The sequence below is a fragment of the Danio rerio genome, chromosome 18, assembly GCF_052040795.2.
Source record: "Danio rerio strain M-AB ecotype USA chromosome 18, GRCz13ab, whole genome shotgun sequence".
Classification (NCBI taxonomy): Eukaryota; Metazoa; Chordata; class Actinopteri; order Cypriniformes; family Danionidae; genus Danio; species Danio rerio.
Genome location: NC_141038.1, coordinates 24,633,385 through 24,656,420, shown reverse-complemented (window position 1 = coordinate 24,656,420; position 23,036 = coordinate 24,633,385).

Sequence of the window (23,036 nt, the reverse complement as noted above, 5' to 3'; positions counted from 1 at the left end):
TACTTTTATTATTTTTAAAGCCATCAATATAAATATAGTGACATTTATGTTACTATTTAAAAATCTTAATTTGCCTTTAGATGTAATTTCCCAATCTGTCAAATTATTATTACTTTATTAATAAGTTATCTCTAAAAATTGCATATTCGGTTTCATCACCAGCTTATTTATGATTGGCAGGTGCTGCAAAATATTGCTTTTAGGCAATGAGCTTGACTAGTTGGTTGGTATCAGGTTCCTGTATTTCTAGGCTAGAGTGTCCTGAGTTTGCCCTCCTGTGTTTTCAGAGATTGCAAAGCTGGAAGGGTGTCCTTGAGGTCGACATTGTTCATGACCCACAAAGAAGGCCAGCATCATATGACTATGAAATGAGCATGCTTTTTACATAATGAACAGTTTGTGTTTTAAAACAGCTAACACATGCCACTCTGCCTTGTATATAACTTTAAATAATTCATGTGTAAAATTTAATTAAGCACTCAAACACCCGAAAATTCATTTTAGGTCATTCTGAAGTCAAACCAAGATGTGTTGGCTATATTTTGTGCTGGAAATTATATATTTTCATTTCTGTTATGCAAAATTTGGTTACTGTTTTTATTAGGGAGAAATAAAAACAACAGCAAAAAAGTTTTTAAAGAAACAGTACTTTTTAAAGGGATACACATATACAGACAAAAACTTTAAATTCTTAAAAAAATGAATAAACATGTATTATAAGTATTATTTTTTTTACAGTTTAATTCAGGGCAAAAATGTTTGGCAGCCCGCTGTTTGCAACATTTCTGTGCAGCATTTAACAAAAGAATGTTCCTGAAGCATAATATGGAAACTATAGGAGGAATGTAGTGAAGATAAGTTGACTGTCACATGATTTTGGAGGTAATAAAGTTTTCACATGAATACAAAATGCTGTTGGTTGTAATGTGATGCACAGAACATGGCTTCAAGATGAAAGATTAGATGTACTCTTACATATTTAGGGACCAAGCACCTACGATGAGTAGGCCCTAATGGAATTGCTCTGTTTTTTTATTATTATTCCGTCCCTAATCTGGGCACTTTTGAGGGTCTTAACGTGCTCAAAAATGAAACTTTGCATAAAAACGCGTTGTACTGTAAATGATCGGTTGACATGGGTTTTAGAAGTGGGCATGGCAAAATGACTCATAAGCGCCACCTATGAACATTAGACGGAATAGCCCCCGAGCTACGAATCACACACATGCACGAAAATTGGCATACACGTCAAACATGCCAAAACCTACGAAAAAGTCTCTTAGAGTGGAATCTCAAACCTAAAAAGGAAGTCAGACATTTTTAACTTACTGCGCCGAAAAAGTGGCATTTTTGCCATTTCTAGGCATTGTGTTTTAACAAACTCCTCCTAGGGATTTTATCCGATCAACACCAAAACAAACAAACTCCTCACATAATGTGATTATGTGACTATGGGGGTGTGTGAGAGATCTGCAGAGTGGATGGCAACATCAACAAAACATTTGTGCTGCCCATTACATTACAAACCACAGAAAAGGGCAAATTCTTCAGCAGGATAGCGCTCCTTCTCATTATTCAGCCTCCACATCAAAGTTCCTGAAAGCAAAATTGGTCAAGGTGCTCCAGGATTGGCCAGCCCAGTCACCAGACATGAACATTATTGAGCATGGAAGATGAAGGATGAGGCATTAAAGATGAATCCAAAGAATCTTGATGAACTCTGAGAGTCCTGCAAGAACTCTTTCTTTGCCATTCCAGGTGACTTTATTAATATGTTATTTGAGTTATTTCAGAGACGTATGGATGCAGTCCTCCCTTATGGGAGTCATACACAATATTGATTCCTTTTCCACTGCACCATGACTTTATATTCTATGCTGTACATTATTTATTTTGAGTCACAACATTTTTTTCTAAGCAAAGTCAGACCTTAATGCCCTAATTCAATAAATGAAAATCGAGGCATCGTCATATTTTATTTTGTTAAAATAGGTGTAATCTAGAGGCCACTTCTGATACCAAATGATCAAATAGAAGTCAAGTTTTTATTTGTGTATCCTAATACTTGGATAGGCAACAAGATTTTTTGTCAGGTGATGTATATATTTTGTCTCTTACAAATTTGTCAGCAAGACCTGTGTCATAATAAGATGCAGATTCATTATACAGAATATTCATTATTTCATATTTACAACAAAACATTTTTGTTGTTGTTGAAACAAATACACTTGTTTAGTCATCTCAACTTATATTTATCAAATTGATACATTAAGTTTAACTTGCATGACTAAAATAAATTAGTTGGAACCTGATTAACTTACTAGAATAAGCTAAAGTAACATAAAACATTTGTTGTCACAATCCGAATGACAAAAGAACATATAGACATTTTATTTTTAAATAATTTTTTAAACATTCAAGCAGACAATCACTTTAATATGCTTTCTATGCTAAAACACCCTGAAGTTTGACCTGAATATTTGCTGAAAAATACTGTAAATCATATTGAAATGAAATGGAAAAAGACTTCATCCAACATCATACCGAAAACAGCTGTTTGAAAGTAAACTGCTGTGTCAGTTCATATTTCAAGCATCTGTAGCATTAAAAAAAAATCCCTGCAATATATTCAGATGAAACTGATCAGTTTATGCCTCAACTGAGTGCATTGGTTAAAATGCTTGTACATTTCTGATATCAAAAAACCATATGCTGGATTGCATTAATGAGCACAAAGCAGGTCTGACAGAACACCTGTTATATTCCTCCAAACTTCAAGAGCATATAGAATCTGAATACCATTCTTTCTTTCATACTGTATAGGGAAATGTCCCCTACTAATACAGCACAAAATACTCACAAGAGGGATTCAGATATCCCAAAACCTTGACACTTCTAAGGTTACCAAGGTCTAGATGAATTGCACCTCGTTGCTCTTGTTCCTCTTTGTTCTCCGGTGAGGCCAGGAACTTCAGGACACTGATAGCAGAGCCTTGAGCAGGAAATAAATGAATACAGATAGTTAAAGATGAATATGAGCAGGAAGGAACTCTGCGACAATGGCAGGAAACTCATTTTCTACCTAGGCGAAAGCTTGAAAAGACTCTTGATAATGTGCACCAAAAACACAGCAGCAGCACTCCCTTAAACATTTCTGACAAATGTTTTTTAACACAACGGCGTGTAAATAAATCATTTAAGGCGTCTTAATGCAAGCAAAAAATTATCATAACATCAAGACGGGAAGAACAACCATCTGTCCAAACAAGACCCCGAGGAACACAAAGACGGCCTTTCACTGCGGAGGGTCAGATATATGTAGTACATAATCGCACGCACTGTTGAACATTTACTTCATTTAAAATACCATTGCGGTTTGTTTGTCGAAACATCCCGAGCAAACAGATTTAATGTGTGCACGGGCAAATATTTGCAGCGCTATATCAAACTCGGAAGCTAAATTAGGAGTATCAGAGAGGGCAAGTGGGGTCTTGCGTTTGCCGCCAGGGTTGTTTAGCAGACCACGTTTCTGCATTAAGACGAGCCTATTAGTGAGACTCGCATACACAATTAAGGCCTTATGAGTTGTTTTCTTCATTTCTGCGACATCTCTCTGAGGTTTAAGCTGCGAGCGAGACTTTGTAACTTTCCGGCAGATCCTGTGTGGCGCCAGTTGATTTCTGAAGCTGTGAAAATGTGCTGTGTTCAACGGAAACAGGCTTAAATTTCTGATCAGAAGTGGAAATGTAGGGTCTGTAGCTCAACACGATTATGGCAGGAGTGTTGAGAATGGATTGCGCTCTCTCTCTCTCGCTCACTTGCTGTCTGTAATGAGGAGAGCAGAATTGTGCACAGATAAGGCAAACAGGATTGCCACAGGGGCCCGGGTCTCCATGGTAAAAACTACAATAACCTACAGTATCAAAGAGCGTCATGGCTTGATGTGATTCACTTATGCAGTAGAAAAGACCTGATACAGAGCTAAATATGCATAGTTATTTTTAACAAAGAAGAAATGTATAATCTCCTCATGGAAATTTCTTTTATATTATTTTTCTACTTTTTTTTTCTTTTGGACCTTCAGGTAATACACACACACTCACACTCTCTCGCACACACACGCACGCACGCACACAATCTGTTCAGGGTTAATTGTGCATGATTAAACATTATCCATTACAATTGTCATAAATAAAGTGCTACAGTTTAATAAAAGTGAAATATTAGGAAAAATTGTCTATTTTGGCTGCTTGAGTTGCACCAAATTTATTTTTACAAGTTGAGTGTTACATTTTTCAAAACAAAGGAATATACAAAGAATATGAACCTTAAAGGGGATCTATTATGCCTCTTTTTACAGGATACAAAATAAGTGTCTGATGTTTAGAGAGTGTGCACTGTATGTAAAATTTCTTCTTAAAATACCACACAAATAATGGTTTATAACTCTATGAAACTGCCCCTTTTAGGCCTAATTGTGCAGTTTTGGTGACTGTGGCTTTAATTGCAAATGAGATTGTGCTCTTTTCAAAAGAGGGAAATGCCTGGCAGATTTAAAAACAATATAAACTTTATCTATGTGAAAAACTGAAAATATGAAAAGAAGCGTCTCAGAAGAAGGCAGTCTATGGAAACTACAGTGTTCAGTTGCTCATCCTAAAACTTCACATTTATAAAGACTCTTAGTCATTGACAATATCTTCAGCAGTTGAAAACTTTAATAGCGGATAGCTGCTTTTTATTCAGGGCTGTTTATGCTATGTTTATTGCCATTGGTGGAACCCAGGCTCATTCTGATTACATACCCCAGTATACATTTCTGGAGAGATCAAAATATGTCCTAGAAGCTAAGTTTTTTTTATTTTATTTTTTGCAGTTTCTGTTTTTGCAAATCTGCCAGAGGCTGCTGTGTATGCTTTTTGAGATGCCTTTTCTCGCCTGCTGTTCTCGCGTAAATCCACTAAAGGCTGCTGTTAACTGACTGACTGACTGACTGAACCTTCCCTAAACACAAGCTATAGTATTTTGAAAAGCTCCGATTCACCCGCCCACCCCCTTCCCTAAACCCAACCGCAGTGTTTTGAAAAGCAATCCAGAAAAAGAAAAGCACCTTTTTTACCACATTTTCAGATTTGACTAAATTCTCACCCTGTAATTTTCTTGTTTATTTTATTTTTTGGCTTCTGTTTTTGTCTTATCTGCTTTCTGGAACTGTTCTTTACAGGACTCGAACCCTGTCATCGCAGTCAACACCGCTCTGCATCTAAAGTCCGCCAATGTACACGTCAACCTTCTGGACAAACTGTTAAGAGTGGAAAAGCCGTCCACATGCAAGTAAGCTGTCAGCTGGTTAGTGAGAAAAGGAACGGCATCCTACCGCCCCGTAATGTTTGTTTTAGAATGTAGCTCATAATCCGTGATCTCCAGAAACTTATATACGGCTACGTTTGTAGAATGAGTCTATGTTGAATAGGTGGGACTCTACCACTTTTATGACATGCACAAAAGAAAAATGTAAATCATGTTTCTGCAGACTGTTCTTATCAAGTGTGATTGGAAAAAAAAAATTATTAATTGTGACCATCAGAGACTGGATACATTCCCACACTGCAACCACACAAATGTGTTTAAACCCCTTATAAAAGTGATCTTTGCATAATAGGTCATCTTTAAAGTATAAACTCAATGCTCAGGACTCAAACAAAAAAATCAGTCATTATATCAGACCGCACCATTATAAAAATTAACTACAAGGATCAACTACACACAAATAGTCCACCAACTAAACAAAACATTTTCAAATATCATTCAACACAAATAGTTAAATTGCCTTTCATAAGTCATATTTATTAAAAACAAAACAATACATATTTTCCTCATTTTAACATTAAGCGTGTACTCTAGTCAAACAAAGATTAAAGCTCCATGCAGTTCTTTCACACTATAAAATAGACAACATAAACTTCCTAAAGAAATGCCAATTTCCTAAACATAAAAAGTACATTTTAAAAAATAAACATAAAAAAATAAGAAGAAAAGAGTAACTAAATAAATTAAACAAATATAATCAAATCATCAGCTAGAAATTTAAACCCTTTTAAATATAGATGACTGTGATGTTTCCCTATGTCTAAAATCCATTTTAAATAATTAGTATATATAATAATTATTATCTATATGATTAATGGATAAAAAATAAAAATAAAAAATAAATAGGGTGACGCAGTGGCGCAGTAGGTAGTGCTGTCGTCTCACAGCAAGAAGGTCGTTGGGTTGCTGGTTCGAACCTCGGCTCGGCTCAGTTGGCGTTTCTGTGTGGAGTTTGCATGTTCTCCCTGCGTTCGCATGGGTTTCCTCCGGGTACTCCAGTTTCCCCCACAGTCCAAAGACATGTGGTACAGGTGAATTGGGTAGGCTAAATTGTCCGTAGTGTATGAGTGTGTGTATGAATGAGTGTGTGGATGTTTCCCTGAGATGGGTTGCGGCTGGAAGGGCATCCGCTGCGCAAAAACATGCTGGATAAGTTGGCGGTTCAATCCGCTGTGGCGACCCCAGATTAATAAAGGGACTAAGCCGACAAGAAAATGAATGAATGAATGAATAAAAAATAAATATTGAATATTAATAAATATAATAATATAAATCTATTAATCAACATTATTAAAAGCCATTGTGATATCAAGATTATATAATGTGTATATAATTATGCAATTTTTACTAAACTATATTTTTTCTGCCATTAAATTATGAAACTATTAATGTTGCATTTAACAGTTTTATATTTAATGCATAACTATTGTCGAGGGCTAATTGAGGTGGCAGAATTATAAAAAAAAGTCAATTAAATAAATAATAAACAAGTTATAAAGAAAAGCTAAATGCATGAAGAATTTAAACCAATACATTAGTACAAATAATTTGACCAACCATTAGTATCTAGTTCCACTCTTTTACTACCAATTTTAGTTTTACTTATTTTAATTGTTTAATTTTTTAACATTTCATTGTTAACATTGTGCATTCTGACTGAATGGAGTAATAGCTTTCAATTATGTACTTGACATAAACAACAACATAAATACATTATATTTTCTCTTACAGCATGATGGTTAAAAAAAATCAAAACATGGGGTCTAATATTGGCCTTTAAAGATAATTTCTGACCCAGAGTCTGTTGTAACTATATCAAATGGACTGTGTTTGTTAATCTCCAAGAGTATAAATAAGCCAAAGGCAAACACTGTCAACAAAACATCATATGTACATGTGAACCACTTCAAATTGTGGAACAGACTTCAGGTTATTCCTGTACTCTGGGAAATCCCATCAATGCTCTTGCTCTTGACCTCAAATCTATTGTGTTCGTAAGCGAGTGTGACGTTCTGAGCAGGTCTGATGGGCCACATGCCATTGTTTTGTAAGAACAAACTCAATGAGGTCACTGTTGTTGTTGTGACATCTGCAATTATAAAAGCAAGGAAATATTTGAGTTTGTGTACTATATGTTTGGGTGCATGCAAAAAATGCTTTGTCATGCAGGTGTGGCATGATGCACTTGGGATTTTGAGTAATCTTTGGGAATTATGGTACATTATTATGATAATTAAAAATCCTTTGTCTAAAATGCATAGGTAGATGTTAACACATGTCTGAATTTGGTCATTAAAATCAATTCACACCACCCGCAGAACATTTTCTTGAAATAGAGAATTATCATGCACTTAATGCCTACAGGAAGTAATACAGTAGTATAACAGTATCTTTATTGTTGACAGACTGTTAAACCGGATTTTGGTAAAAACCCAAACAATTCAAACATTAAAATATTATAAGAAAAATGTTGTGTAATAACAATGGAAAGACACTGAACTACTGAAATGCATTTAATACTTTATATAAAAAGCTTTTTGGCTATGGCAGCTTGAAGACTCCTCTCATATGGAAAATGAAGTCACATGCATTGCTCAGGTGTGATTTTGTTCATAGACTTCAACAGAGTGTAAAACTCTTGATGGCTGTGTGGGTTTCGTCTATCAGATCTGATCTTTTATTTGTATTTTCTATTTTATTAAAGTCAGGTAATTGACTGGGTCATTCTACAGCTTGATTTTCTTTCTCTGAAAGCATTTCAGAGTTTCCTTGTTTTGGATCCTTGCCTTGCTGAAATGTCCACTCTGGTATCATTGTCATCATCTTGGTAATGTAGAAGTTCATGCTTCAGTTGACTGAAGCAGATAATATTAATTTACACTGAGGAAGGGCAGAGGGTTGTTGAATAACTACTGATTTCAGCTGCTGTCTGGACTTTCACTGCCTGTCTACACCACCCTTTCTTCATGTGTTCAATACTTTTTTCCTGTGTCATTTCATTTTATAGCACATGACTTAATTTGCAAATTGTTAACTTAATTCGAATTATTATAGTTTTATTTGCATATAAGTTTTTTTTTTTTTTTGGTTGTTACCAACATCTGGTGAAAATTTCAAGTCAATAGCACCTTTAGAAATATATATTTTTCTTTTTCTGAGAAAAATGGCGACGTGTTGAATGCTTATATATAGTATATATATTTTTAATTTATTTCCCTGTGTGTTTTAGTAGTTGTTCTGTTAAGTTAAATTAAAATGGTTTACATTAAAAGTGTAATGAATTGTATCATTTTGCAATGTCAATTTTACAAATAACTAAAGATTGACCACTGTCAACACAATTTTGGTAAAGGGAGACCACCTTCCCACCCCGGAGTGTAGTTTTCGTTGGCTAGTTTTGCATTGATTATGATACAATTACTTGGCAACCCTGGTGAACTGTATATTCCAGCCTGATCTCATGAGAAAACCTTTTTTACGGATAGAAAATAAGTTTATTCATACAAATTCATGAGATTTCAATAAATCAGGTTTGGATCTGATCCTGGCAAAATTTTTGTTAAATTTCTTATTTTTTATTCGTTTTTTAATTAATATTGTTGTTTTTAAGAGTGTCCTTGCTTCCTTTAAATGAAAACACACACAAACATACATGCACACATATACAGTTGAAGTCAGAACTACTAGCCCTCCTTCTAATCTAATAGTTTTAATAACTCATTTCTAATAACTAATTTATTTTATCTTTGTCATGATGACAGTAAATAATATTTTACTCAATATTTTTCAAGAAATTTCTATACAGCTTAAAGTAACATTTAAAGGCTTAACTAGGTTAATTAGGTTAACTAGGCAGGTTAGGGTAATTAAGCAAGTTATTGTAAAACAATAGCTTGTTCTGTAGACCAGGCATGTCCAAACTCTGTCCTGGAGGTCCAGTGTCCTGAAAAGTTCAGTTCCAACCCCAATCAGACACACCTGAGCTAGCTGATCAAGCTCTTACTAGGCTTTCTAAAAACATCTTTGCAGGTGTGTTGAGGCAAGTTGGAGCTGAAATCTGCAGGACACCGGCTCTCCAGGACCGACTTTGGATACCCCTGCTGTAGACTATTAGAAAAATATATTGCTTAAAGGGCTAATAATTTTGACTTTAAAATGGTTTTTAAAAAAATTAAAACTGCTTTTATTCTAGTCAAGATAAAACAAACAAGACTTTCTCCAGAAGAAAAAATATGATCAGACATACTGTGAAAATGTCCTTGCTCTGTTTAACATCATTTGGGAAATATTTAAAAAAGAAAAATAAATCTAAGGGGCCTAATAATTCTGACTTCAACTGTATACATTTACTGGCTATTACTTAAATCAATTGTACTAAAAACAAACTGACTAACATATGTTTCATTTATAAAATAGTTGCGCACATTTTTATACAGTGTATAGTTGTTAAGAAAGCCATATTGTATGAACACAACTATAGGATTCTAGGTCAGCTACTCTATACCTTTCACAATCCAAGGTGAGATGAGGGTGAACTGGAAAAAGTGCCACGATATCCTGTATCCGGGCAGAGGAGTTCAACAACTGCTGCCAGCTGTCCTTCTGCAGAAGCGCTGCCAATATCCATCTGTGGATAAATGACTGGAGAATAGCAGCACAGGGCTTTTGGCTGTTAAGAGCGCGGAGGAAAAAACTACAAGCCCACACAAGACCACCACTCACCTTTGGGAACACACCAATCTCAGCTGCGATTGTGTAACGTCTCAATTGGCAGATGCGGAATTCAAAGGAAGCAAGAAATATAGAGTTCAACCAGTCTGTGCACTTCAAAGAAAAAAAAAGGCAAAGTGGGGAAGGCTGAACTCGAATTTTAAAGAGCGATTTTCCCTCTTTTATCTCCCTCAAACACAGATGATTAAAGATTCAATACAGCAAGTAGACTAATGACTCCATAGGGTGCAAGGCAAACTTGGGAGAAAAGACGGGAGATGAGGAAAGGGCCTCTGGAGAATTGTTCGCCACAGAGGAATACGGTTTAAAATATACAAATTTATTCATCTGAAAGTCTGCCGAGGCTCCGTGGCTTCAGGTAGCACGTGGGAGAGAAGAGAACTAACAAGCTCGTCTCACACCTCTTGAGTCAATCATGCTTATAATGATTTGTTTCCTGGTATGACACGCAGTCTGAGGTAAACTGGATGATCGAAATGCACACAAATGACTCAGCACAGGTATCCAACTAATACAAAGATAAATGACAACTACTCACTGTGACAACTGTTAAAGTCGAAGTGTGTAATTTTTTTATTTTTTTTTTCAAATGATAAAATATTTATCCTTTCCTACCTTACAGGCAAAGATAACTGAGTAAGCCATTCCTATAGGCTGATTTCCCTGGAAGTTTAAACTCTGTGGGACTATTAAATCATGGATGTTTGTTTGAGATTCAAGACTTTGCAATTCTTACTCAATAGAACTGCTGCTACAACTGCATTTTTGTGTACACTAACCCAAAAGATATCATCAACTTGGTTTTCCTGACAAAAAGAAACACACGTTCAAGACCTAACATGGGATTTTTGTGAGAAAAGTACCAAAAAAAAATTTAATGAAATTAAAATAATATTAATAAAACCCTAGTTACATGGACTAATAAAAAAAAATCTCTGTTAAATTAAATAAATAAATTGTGTCATTCACAAGGCATCATGAGATTGATATAGTTCTTTCTCTCTTTAAAGCTGTTATACAATCTTGTACCTGTGACTTTTTTGTCAGATTGCTTCAAATCACATTTGGATTGCTAGATTTGTATATTGTATACAGTACAATTCTTTAAAAGACTGAATGGGTAACTATTTTAATTGGGATTCATTTTTCCCTTCTCATTAACCACATCCCTATAGTGTACAGTACGTATCTATGGGGCCAGTCTGGGAAATTGTTGCCAAGTTCATAGTCTGGTGGAATTAGGCTATTTTTTACCCTTTTCCTGCTGGTGTCTGCTGGTTCAGCTAAAGGGAAACAAACATGATTGCAACCAAGGGAAAAAAAAGACCTAATCTTAGGAGGACCCCCATTGTAATACAATTTCAGCAAGACTGACCACTGTCAACACAATTTTAGTAAAGGGGGACCACCTTGATTATGATACAATTACTTGGCAACCCTGGTGAACTGTATTTTCCAGCCTGATCTCATGAGAAAACTTTTTACGGACAGAAAATAAGCTAATTCATACAAATTCATGAGATTTCAATATATGAAAACATACAATTTGTCTTCAAACCCCACCCATAAACCCAACCGCCATTGGAGGATGAGCAAATCAAACTAAAGATGTATGAATGAGATTGAATGAATGTACAAATCCAAATGATCTCACCCACTTGGAATGTTATCTCTCGATTGAATGGCCATTATGACCAAGATTGACCACTGTCAACACATTTTTGGTGAAGGGGGACCACCTTCCCACCCCAGAGTGTAGTTTTTGTTGGCTAGTTTTGCATGGGTTTAGATAAAAATACTTGGCAACCCTGGTGAACAGAAAATAGGCTAATTCAAACAAATTCATGAGATTTCAATATATGAAAGCATACAATTTGTTCCCAAACCCCAGCCCTAAACTCAACCATCATTGGGGGATGAGCAAGTCATACTGAAGATGTACGACTGATATTGAATGAATGCACAAATCCAGATGAATTTACTCGCTTCGAGTGTTATTACTCGACTGAATGGGCATTATGACCAAGATGGACCACGGTCAACACAATTTTGGTGAGGGGGACCATCTTCCCACCCCAGAGTGCAGTTTTTGTTGACTTGTTTTGCATGAGTTTTGATTCAAATACTTGGCAACCCTGGTGAACTGCATACTCCAGCCTGATCTCATGAGAAAACGTCTCGGGTTATGTATGTAACCATAGTTCTCCGAGAGGGAACGAGACACTGTGTCTAACCAGAACGCTAGGGGAACACCTCTTTTATACGCGTCTTGAAGCACATGTGAAATCAATCTAATGTAATTAAGCAGCTGTCGTCAGACCAGAGTGTATAAAAGCCTGTACTGAGCATTCAGTATCAACTTCGAATTTGCTTGAAAGAAGTAACAGGCAGAAGAGAGTATGGCGAAAAACGCAGTGTCTCTTTCCCTCTCAGGGAACTATGGTTACATACGTAACCCAAGACGTTCCCCATCTAGGGAACTTCAACACTAACCAGAACGCTAGGGGAACGCAATACCCACTAGGCCAGACTCACTGCTGACTGTGAACGCACACTACGCAGTGAGAATAGAGGACCCTGGTGAGGGGTCTACATCGAGTTGATAGTGACGTACAAATGTATGTGGAGTCGACCATCCTGCCGCCAAACAAATGTCAGAAAGGGCTGAGAATAGAAGCTTTGAAGGCCCCTACAGCCCTTGTGGAGTGGGCCTTAACAAATTTAGGTGCGGGGCGTCCAGCAGCCTGATAGGTAATTGAGATAGTCTCAACTATCCAATTACTTATTGTCTGCTTATTCGCTGGACTCCCTCTTTTTGAAGGTCCGAAGCAGACCAGTAACTGTTCACTCTTTCTCCAGTTGATAACCCGGTTAACATATGTATTCAGAGCCCTAATTGGGCAGAGTAAGTTTAACTTCTCTTGGTCTGACGACTGAAATGGGGGCGGGTGAAAGGCCTGTAGCACAGCAGGTCTCGCCACATGAGTGGGCACCTTAGGCACTTAGGCACGTACCCCGTTCTAGGATAAAGAAAGGCTTTGGACATGCCTGGAGCAAACTCCAGAAATGAAGGTGCAACCGACAAAGCCTGGAGGTCACCAACCCTTTTTAAGGAAGAAATAGCTAATAAGAAAGCTGTTTTTAGTGTCAGAAACTTATCTAACGCCTCCTGCAGTGGCTCAAATGAGGGAACAGAGATGCCCTCGAGCACCAATGTTAAATCCCATGTCGGTACCCTGTGTGTGCTGACAGGCCTTAGCCTTATGGCTCCACGAAGGAAGTGACGAATTAGTGGATCCTGTCCTAGTGACTCATCATCTAGGGGAGAATGGTAGGCCGCTATAGCTGACATGTACACTCTCAGAGTGGATGCAGCTAACCCAGCAGACAGGCGATCTTGGAGAAATTCCAGCATTGAGGCTACCTGACAGCTGACTGGGTTCAGCTGGTGTTCTCTGCACCAAGCTGAAAAGAGAGCCCATTTTAGGGCATAAAGCTTCCTTGTGGAGGGAGCCCTGGAGCTTAGAATGGTCTGAGCAACCTCGGTTGACAGTCCATACTCTATGAGGTGGGCCCCCTCAGAGGCCACACCCACAGTTTCCACAGGTCGGGTAGAGGATGAAGTATCATTCCTCCCGCCTGGGACAGAAGGTCCCTCCTGATGGGGATCTCCCACGGGAGACCCGCCAGCAGGGCTATGAGGTCCGAAAACCAAATCCTGGTAGGCCAAACCGGGGCTACCAGCATAAACTGTACTCAGTCTTGACAGACCCTCTCCAGGACTCCTGGGAGCAGAGCGACCGGGGGAAAAGCATACAGACGTAGTCTCGGCCATGTCTGAACCATGGCAACCAGTCCCAGAGGGGCTGGATGCGAGAGAGAAAACCACAGTACGCAATGCGTGGTCTCTTGGGAAGCAAACAGGTCTACCTGCACTTTCCATAATCTTTCCCAAATGGTCTCCACCACCTCGGGGTGAAGAAGTTTCCATTCCCCGGATCTCACCCCCTGCCTCGACAGGAGATCTGCTCCCATGTTCAGATGGCCCGGGACATACATTGCCCTGATGGACAGGATTTTGTTCTGGGTCCACAGGAGGATCTGATGTGCTAGTTTGCATAGCATTCGAGACTTCAGACCCCCCTGATGGTTGATGTAAGCGACCACCAATGTGTTGTTCGTGCGGACTAGAACATGATGGCCCCTTAGATCTGGGAGAAAGTGTTTTAAGGCCAGAAACACGGCCATCATCTTCAGGCAGTTTATGTGCCAGTAACGATGATGTTCTCCCCATCGTCCCGCTGTGGGAAGCCCCCTCAGGGTTGCTCCCCAGCCCATTAGAGAAGCATCTGTCATAAGCATGACGCGATGACAGACAGCCCCCAACACTGGGCCCTGGGACAGGAACCAGGGCATTTTCCACATACTTAAGGCTCGAAGGCAGCGCCGCGAGACCTTGATCATGCGGAAAGGATTCCCCTTGAGGGAAAACCCCCTGGATTTGAGCCACCACTGCAGGGGTCTCATGTACAGCAGACCGAACGAAATCACGCTGGCTGCTGCTGCCATGAGACCCAACAACCTCTGAAAATGTTTCACAGTGATGAACTGGCCTAGTTTGACCCTGTGTACGGCTGACTGAATCGAAGCGATTCATGGCGGGGACAGACGTGCTCGCATCGTCATGGAGTCCCATAGCACACCTAAAAAAATGGTCGTCCTGGCTGGAACAAGCACACTTTTTGCGGTGTTCAACCGAAACCCCAACCTTCTGATATGGGTAAGAACGACATCTCGATGTCGAACTGCCATATCGTGAGTCTGAGCTAGAATTAGCCAATCGTCTATGTAGTTTAGGAAACGTATACCCTGCATACGGAGTGGAGCTAGTGCCGCTTCGACTATTTTGGTGAAGGTTCGAGGTGACAGAGCTAGGCCGAATGGAAGTACCCGATACTGGAACGCTTTGCCCCCGAAAGCGAACCTCAGGTATTTCCTGTGATGGGGAAGGATGGAAATATGGAAGTATGCGTCTTTCAGGTCGATCGTCACGAACCAATCCTCGGACTGAATTTTTAACACCAAGTTTTTGATGGTTAACATCCTGAACTTGAGGGCCCCGACGGACCGATTTAGATTTCTCAGATCTAATATAGGACGCAATCCCCCATCCTTTTTGGAAACTATAAAATACCGGCTGTAAAACCCTGACTCTCTGTCGAGTGGGAGAACACGCTCTATTGCGCCTTTTTTAATAGGGCCAGTACTTCCTGTTCCATAACCAGAGCCTGTTCTGGCTTCACTATGGTGGGTGTAATACCGTTGAAGCGAGGTGGGCGTGCACAAAACTGTATTTTGTAGCCATGTTCCACTGTAAACAGGATCCACTGGGACACCATCGGCAGGTGTTTCCACGCTGCCAAAAAATGTGCTAGGGGTACCAGCCTCTCGAGACTGGCCTCTGGTTGTTCTTGGACCCCCCCGAAAAGGTGGCTTGGACCCCCTAAATGCCCTCAGACACTGAGGAACGCCCACCCTGGGAGACACAGAGCCCCCCACCAACATAAGTGGTGAGGTGGTCTCTCCCTTTCTCCACGGACCCTGGTTCAGTGAGAGCGCTGAATGGTGCTCTCGGTGTCCAAGGGGGCCCTGGGAAGCCTGACTCCCAACACGTCAGGACTTCGTTTTATCCTTTGTACTTCACGATATGAGGAGCTGGTTGACAGCTGGGGCTATCTTTTAACAGCCCCCTGACTTTTTGATCTTGGGGGGAGAAAGTCCCTGAGGGAGCTAGAGCATTTTTTAACTCTGTCGAAGGATTCGGCGACGCGATCGACGGCGTCACCGAAGAGCCCTGAGCTCGATATTGAAGCGTCCATAAAAATAGCTCTATCGGTTTCTGACATTTCTGCTTGTGTCAGCTAGAGGTGCCGCTCAGTAGCCACCAGGGTAGCCATAGATTGCCCCAAACTAGAGGCTGCCTCTTTAGTAGCTCTTAAAGCTAGATCTGACGCCCGAAGAGCTTCTCGAAGCTGTTCGGGTGTCGCTCCCCCGCCATCTAGGCACTCTTTAATTAGGTCAGCCTGATATGCCTGCAGCACTGACATGGTGTGCAGGCATCCGACAGACTGACCAGCCGTCATAAATGCTTTGCCGACTAGACCCGATGTTACTCTTAATGGTCTCGACGACAAAGGAGGGACCCTTGCAGATTTTAGATCTGGACGACGATGACGCGCTAAGTCCTCTTCTATCATTGGCATTACTGTACATGACTTTTCCCCTAGCCCACGAACTGCTGTTTTTAAATAAATAGCTGTTTTTGGTGTCATTAACCGTGCTGAATACGGATTTTTCCATGATTTGGAAAACCGCATCATGTAGCTCGGGACAAAAGGGGAGGTCCCTTAGTGGAGGATCTACTCTGCTGGGTAATTCTCTCTCATCCAGCATTCCTGCCAGATGCAGCTGCTGCTGCTCACGTGCTGGCTGCCAATCTATTACTTCAAACCTGTCAGCAGCACGTGAAATCACCTCCACTAACTCTTCATCTTCCACTGACTGGGGCGGCAGATTTGCCGACCCTCTTTGCATTTGCTGCTGCGGCGCCTCGGTTTCCTCGAAAACGGAGGACGCCGCCCTCCCACGAGGTGCAGAAGAAACCGCAGAGCGTGCTTCTGACGCTCCCGTAGGAGGATTAGATCTCATGGATCCAGAGAGAGAAAGGACAAAGTCCGTCTCCATCTCTTCCGCCAGATCTAGCTGCGAACCCCGTGACCGAAGTCGACGCTCAGCCTCAGCACGAGCAGGACCCGAACCGCGTGGAGTTTTTTTTGTATTTTGTGTATGCAAGTCAGTAATGAAAGTTCACAGAAAGAGGGTGTATTTTCACGTGCGTGCTTCTTGAAAGCAAAGAAGTTGATACTGAATGCTCAGTACAGGCTTTTATACTCTCTGGTCTGACAACACCTGCTTAATTACATTAGATTGATTTCACATGTGCTTCAAGACGCGTATAAAAGAGGTGTTCCCCTAGCGTTCCGGTTAGACGCAGTGTTGAAGTTCCCTAGATGGGGAACCTATTTTACTGACAGAAAATAGGCTAATTTAAACAAATTCATGAGATTTCAATATATGAAAACATACAGGGCCCTATCATACACCCGGCGCAATGTGGCGCAAGAGTCGTTTTGACGTTTTCCGCCACGCTGTTTAAATAGCAAATACATTTGCACTCATATGTGCACCCATAGGCATTCTGGTCTAAAAAGGAAGGCGTTCTGAGGCGCATTGCTGGCGCCTTGCTATTTTGAGAAACTATAATAGATTTTTCAATAGATCAAAACAAAGCCGGTCTAAAGTCGAGCGCAAAGAACATTAATTATGCGTCTCGCTTACATACTGCTTAATACACACAAGATGTAGAGCAATACGCAAATATCTTTACAAATGAAAAATTATTGAAATATTAAGGATATATATAGGATATAATTAGGATAATATAGGACATAAATATAAAGGATTAAAATATTACAAAACATATTATTTTCCAGCCTACATGAATTTAAAAAAAAACCTGCCTTCATGCCTTCTTTATCTCGGGAGGCTTTTTCAGTTTATTCATAACAATTTGCTTTTGTATAATGTTATCATTATTAGCAATATTATTTATTATATCCATATTTATATTTGTTTTATTAAAAACAAGCGTAGATTTGCCCACCTGTCAGATTTCATATTATATGGGGCACAGCATTTGCATTTGGATGTAACTCAGGTTTTTAACCACAATTTGTAATTATTGTGCATTTATTAGTTTGCTGGAAATTAGAACTGAATTTAGAAATAGTTTTGAAACAAATATTTGTGCTTAACAAACGAAATTAATTATGTATAGGTTAATGGATATCTGTGCGCACAAAGTTTCCCTATCCACGAGAGCGAAAGTGAAAGTAGATTAATAGATGACTTATCTATCATTCTCGCGCTGTGGATGCTCTGTTTAACTGTTTTCTTGCTTGTGAAATGCTCAGTTTTTCCACTTACACTTACTTTATGTCATGTAAATAGCAAATGCGCTTATGGCGCAAGGTAACTGGCTCTTAAAGGGAATGGGTGATAAGACTCTTATTGGTTTATTCTCAAAACACACCTATAACTCATTAAGAAAATAAGCTCAACCCTTTTAGATTATGCGCCACGGCGCAAAGCGGATTTTTCCCTGAAAGTGTTTGCGCCCTGCACTTTGCGTATGGATCGTCAAAATAGAGCCCACAATGTGTCCCCAAACCCCACCCCTAAACCCAAGTGTCATTGGAGGATGAGTAAATCATACTAAAAACGTACGAATGAGATTGGATGAATGTACATATCCAAATAAATTCACCTCATTTGAATGTTATCACTCGATTGAATGGGCATTGTCAGTGGTTATAAGCTGATAGATATGGGCCAGTAGGGGCCTTCTGTGCCTACTAGTAGGTTCAGAAGGATGTTATCATCCATCCACATGGTTAATCAGTTATGCTAATAGAGAAGACTCCAGATCCAGGTTTGTTTTTACATTAGTGTGATGCTTGGGTAACAGCCTTCCCAGCGAGCAATTTTGTGTTTAATAGACGTCTAGTTGACATCTAAACGTAGACAGCTTATCTAAAATGGGCTGTCAGTGAAAATCTAATAGACGTCTAAGAATAGGCCAAAACTAGTCGTTATAATAGACAGATTAGACAAACTTTATATGTGTAGTCATTCATTTTTGTTTATATGATGACTAGTCTAGTTTTAGCCAATTTTTAGAATTTGCCAAAACTGTCAAATTTAGCGTTGTTTTAGCCATGACGACTATGTTTAGATGTCTATTAGACCTCTATTACATATCTTTAAAAAAATAAATAAATAAAAATGCTTGCTGGGTTCTAAGCCTAAAGTACCAGTAGGTGCCCTACTGGCCCATATCTATTAGTACTAACATTCGAAACGGCTGATGAATTAATCAATAAATCAAAAAAGTTACGACCTATCGTGATATTGCATTGCATTATTCAACAAATGGCGTGTGGAGAACAAGTTTGAAAACTCATTGATGCTCTTTTGTTTGAAGAAGGAAATCTCATAATATGGAGCTTCATAATAAACATGCTGTATCAGCCATAAATATATTTGTAACTGGAATAACTGGAATTATTTATAACCACAAAGACCCTTAGTGCAAAAATAAAAATCAAGCTTTTTATCTTTACTCCATATCAGTGTATAAACCTAGAGAAGGATGAAGCTGTTTTTTTTTTCCTTTTAATTTGCCGGCCCTGCAGTTTCTGCAGCACATTCCATAGATAAATGGTCCTTGTCCTCCCCCATGTGAGAGCCAATGGGTGACAGAGTGACAAATGGAGCTGGCTGCCCTGCCCAGTGAGCAGAGATTATTGTCACTCACTGTAGGGGACGGGATTAATGACCTGGACCCAGTGGCAAAGGCTAATCATGGGAGATTAGGCGACGGAAATCCTGCAGGTATTCAAGGAAGAAAAGGGGGCTCCATCTGCAGGTCTACAAGGACGTGGTATTACCTGTGGTAATGGGATGGTGCCCGTTTAAAAGGCTCGGTGCAAAAGTTCAACATGTCTTCTCTACTTAATTGATCATTCTTTTTCTGGTAACTAGTTAAGACAAATCTTCAGATAGCAGTGTTTTTGCTGTATGCTGCTGATCACATGATCTGATTTCCAAGGTGGTGAATAAAGGGGACATTTATGATGTTTTTTTTTTTTTAATCACACAAGCTTAATGCAATCTATTGTGTGCATGAAAAGGGAGGGAGGGTGATATTGCCTGAAGCCACTAGAGAGTTTCACTATAAAGAGAGATTTGTACACTGACTATCTCTCATCCTTTGCCAACACCTTGGGAATAGCCCTTATGAATGACCCAATTACGTGCCATTTGTTTTCATGAAAACTTCGCAGGGCACCAATACTCTGAGCATGATAAAGAACATTGCTGAAACTGCTTTGTGGCCGTATATACACAATGGGGTGGAATTTACAGTTTACTTTGTCATCCAGATCCACCTTGACCGAATTTGTGATGATAACTGTACTTGGACAAACAAAAAGGAAGGGGAGTTGAAATTCCACAGAGACTCCAGTATTACATTCAAACAGCTCAATTTAGCAAACAAACATTCAAACACTTCTTGTAGTTTGTTGTTATGGCAATCGTAAATCTTTTTAGCTGAACGGCTTAATAAATAATTCATTTGGTTAGCTGATACTGAATGAGGGCAGCATGGTGGCTCAGTGATTAGCACTGTTGCCTAAATAAGGTTGCTGATTTGAGTCCGGGCTGGACCAGGTAGCCTTTCTGTCGAGTTTGAAAGTTGCGGCTGAAAGGGCATATGCCACATAAAATGCCAGAGTAATTGGTGGTTCATTCCTCTGTAGTGACTCCTGATAAATCAGAGACTAAGCTGATGGAGTATGAGTGAGAGATTCTGTATGTAACTGAAATTCAAAAGATTGACATGTAAGAAACCTGAAAATTCACCCAACCTATTTCCTAAATGCATTTTATTGATCTTGTGAATGACTTCTCTAAAAATATTTACTCTCTCTCTCTCTCTCTCTCTCTCTCTCTCTCTCTCTCTCTCTCTCTCTCTCTCTCTCTCTCTCTATATATATATATATATATATATATATATATATATATATATATATATATAGACATTTATCTTGTTTCTATTATCTATTTCTCTCTCTGGTGTATGTTGCACTTCACAATCTTTTAGAATAATGTGTCCATCAAAGTGTTTTTATGCTGTATCATAGTGTTTTGTTTTTTTTGGCTACTATGATATGGTATTGTTAGTAACTGATGAGCAATATTAGTTTTCTCTCCGATTTTAGTGATGCTTGTTGATGTCATTGTACAACATGTAATAAAGAACAAGATTGTTGTCAAAATTATTCAGCGTTACATTACATTTTTAAACCCAAAAATATGATACTGATCAAAACAGTCTGTTGTCGTAGTTTTCAAATGTCGGTCTGATGACTTCTGGAACTCCTAAACCCTTGTGATCTCCTTTTTGGTCTACATTTCATGTTAAGCATAGAAAGCTACTTTCAGTACAGTATTGGCCGAGGCAGTACATAAACATATACAGTACAACAGGATAGACAAAACTCCCGAGCACCCTTTTGAAAGCTAAAATTATAAATGGGACAGCTTATATCTCATCAAGTTAATGGACAAGCACACACAGTAGACATTTTATGCCTGAAAGGCTGCAAGTGCACATTCAGTGTGCCATTTTTGGACAAAGCCAACACATATTACTAGATCTAAACTTCCATGGCACAAAAAATTAAGTCTGAGATTTTATGCAAAATTTATTATAAAATCAAACCACTTTGTTGTCTCAAAAATGACAATGTAATATAAAACAGTAGTTGATTTTCAATTATTACATCTGTTGTGACATGATATCTTGCTTCTAATTATATATATATTATATATATATATATATATATATATATATATATATATATATATATATATATATATATATATATATATATATATATATATATATGAGCAATATCACTCGAGTAGAAGTGCTATATGACTGTATATCAGCACTGGTGGGAGGTGTGCGTACGGTCGAGTGCCTTAGTGTCCCACCAGTCCTGCATACAGCCATATCGCACTGCTACTAGTGTTCAACAGCTTAATATCACAATCCTGTACATAAATAAGAAAATCAAACAAGGAGAGTCCTAAAACCCTTTTTCTACTTAGGAACTACTTTCTTACACCATTCATTCACATCTGCAGCTGACTTCAAAACAGCAGAAGCCGTTACTAATTCACCAACGTCACTTTAGAGCTAGTGTTTGAATTACTCTGTCTAAATGACAAAACTGCTGATTTTGCTTACACTTTAAGATTGTAGGCTGAACGTGACATGAAATTCCATCCATCTACAGAGATATCTTCTCACAGTGTTACAGTCTACAGTATTTCTCTGTTGCAATCGGGATTTCACAATAATTAACCCTGAAAATAACAACAAATCCACTAACCTTACCAGACTGCTGTTATGTTTGCGATAAGGAAGAACGCTAAACACATGCAGACTTTGCCTATTTTCAATCTGCCAACACAACACACATTGCTGATATGTGAGCAAATCAGTATAAATACAGCACTACAACATACAAAAGAGAGATCATCTAACCTGCCTCTGAAAACCCGGTAGACTGGGGGTGTTCAGGGGTGAGTTTGACAACAGGATTCAGCGGGTTTTGGGTGACCATTTAATCGGGTACTGTACCAAAGTTGGCAACCTGGGGGTGTTTAGCCTACAGACTGTACCAAAAAAAAAGGGGGGGGGGGGGGGGGGGGGGTGAAATTACGGGAGTTTTTTTAGAAAGAAATTAAAGCGGGATGTTTGTGGGAGACTGGTCTGAAATATGGGATACCCCCATGAAAAATGGAAGTGTTGGCAGGTCATGCCTAAATGCATTTAGTTGCGGCCACGTGATTGGCAGATTAGAAAATTGTGTAATGAGCAGTTGGACAGGTGTACCTAACAAAGTGGCCGATAAGTATATAAAAATCTTTACTAATATATAATCCTTTAATATTAATGATCAAATGACCTTAGATGCACGTGCATGGTTCTTCATTTTAAAGTCTGGGATCTGAAGTGCACAATGCTGAGGATTGTGTATTCCAATGACCACGAATCAAAAAAAACACTTTGCAGACAAATCTCTGGCACAAACATTAAAAGCCAGAACAAGAAATAACACAAAATGACACTCAAGAACAATTCCATGCATTATTACTGGCTCTACATGCATGTGCGCAGGGCTGGCAGGGGGGCACAGACGCAGGGTATAATCCTGGTTTTTACTGCGGGGGCAGAAGGC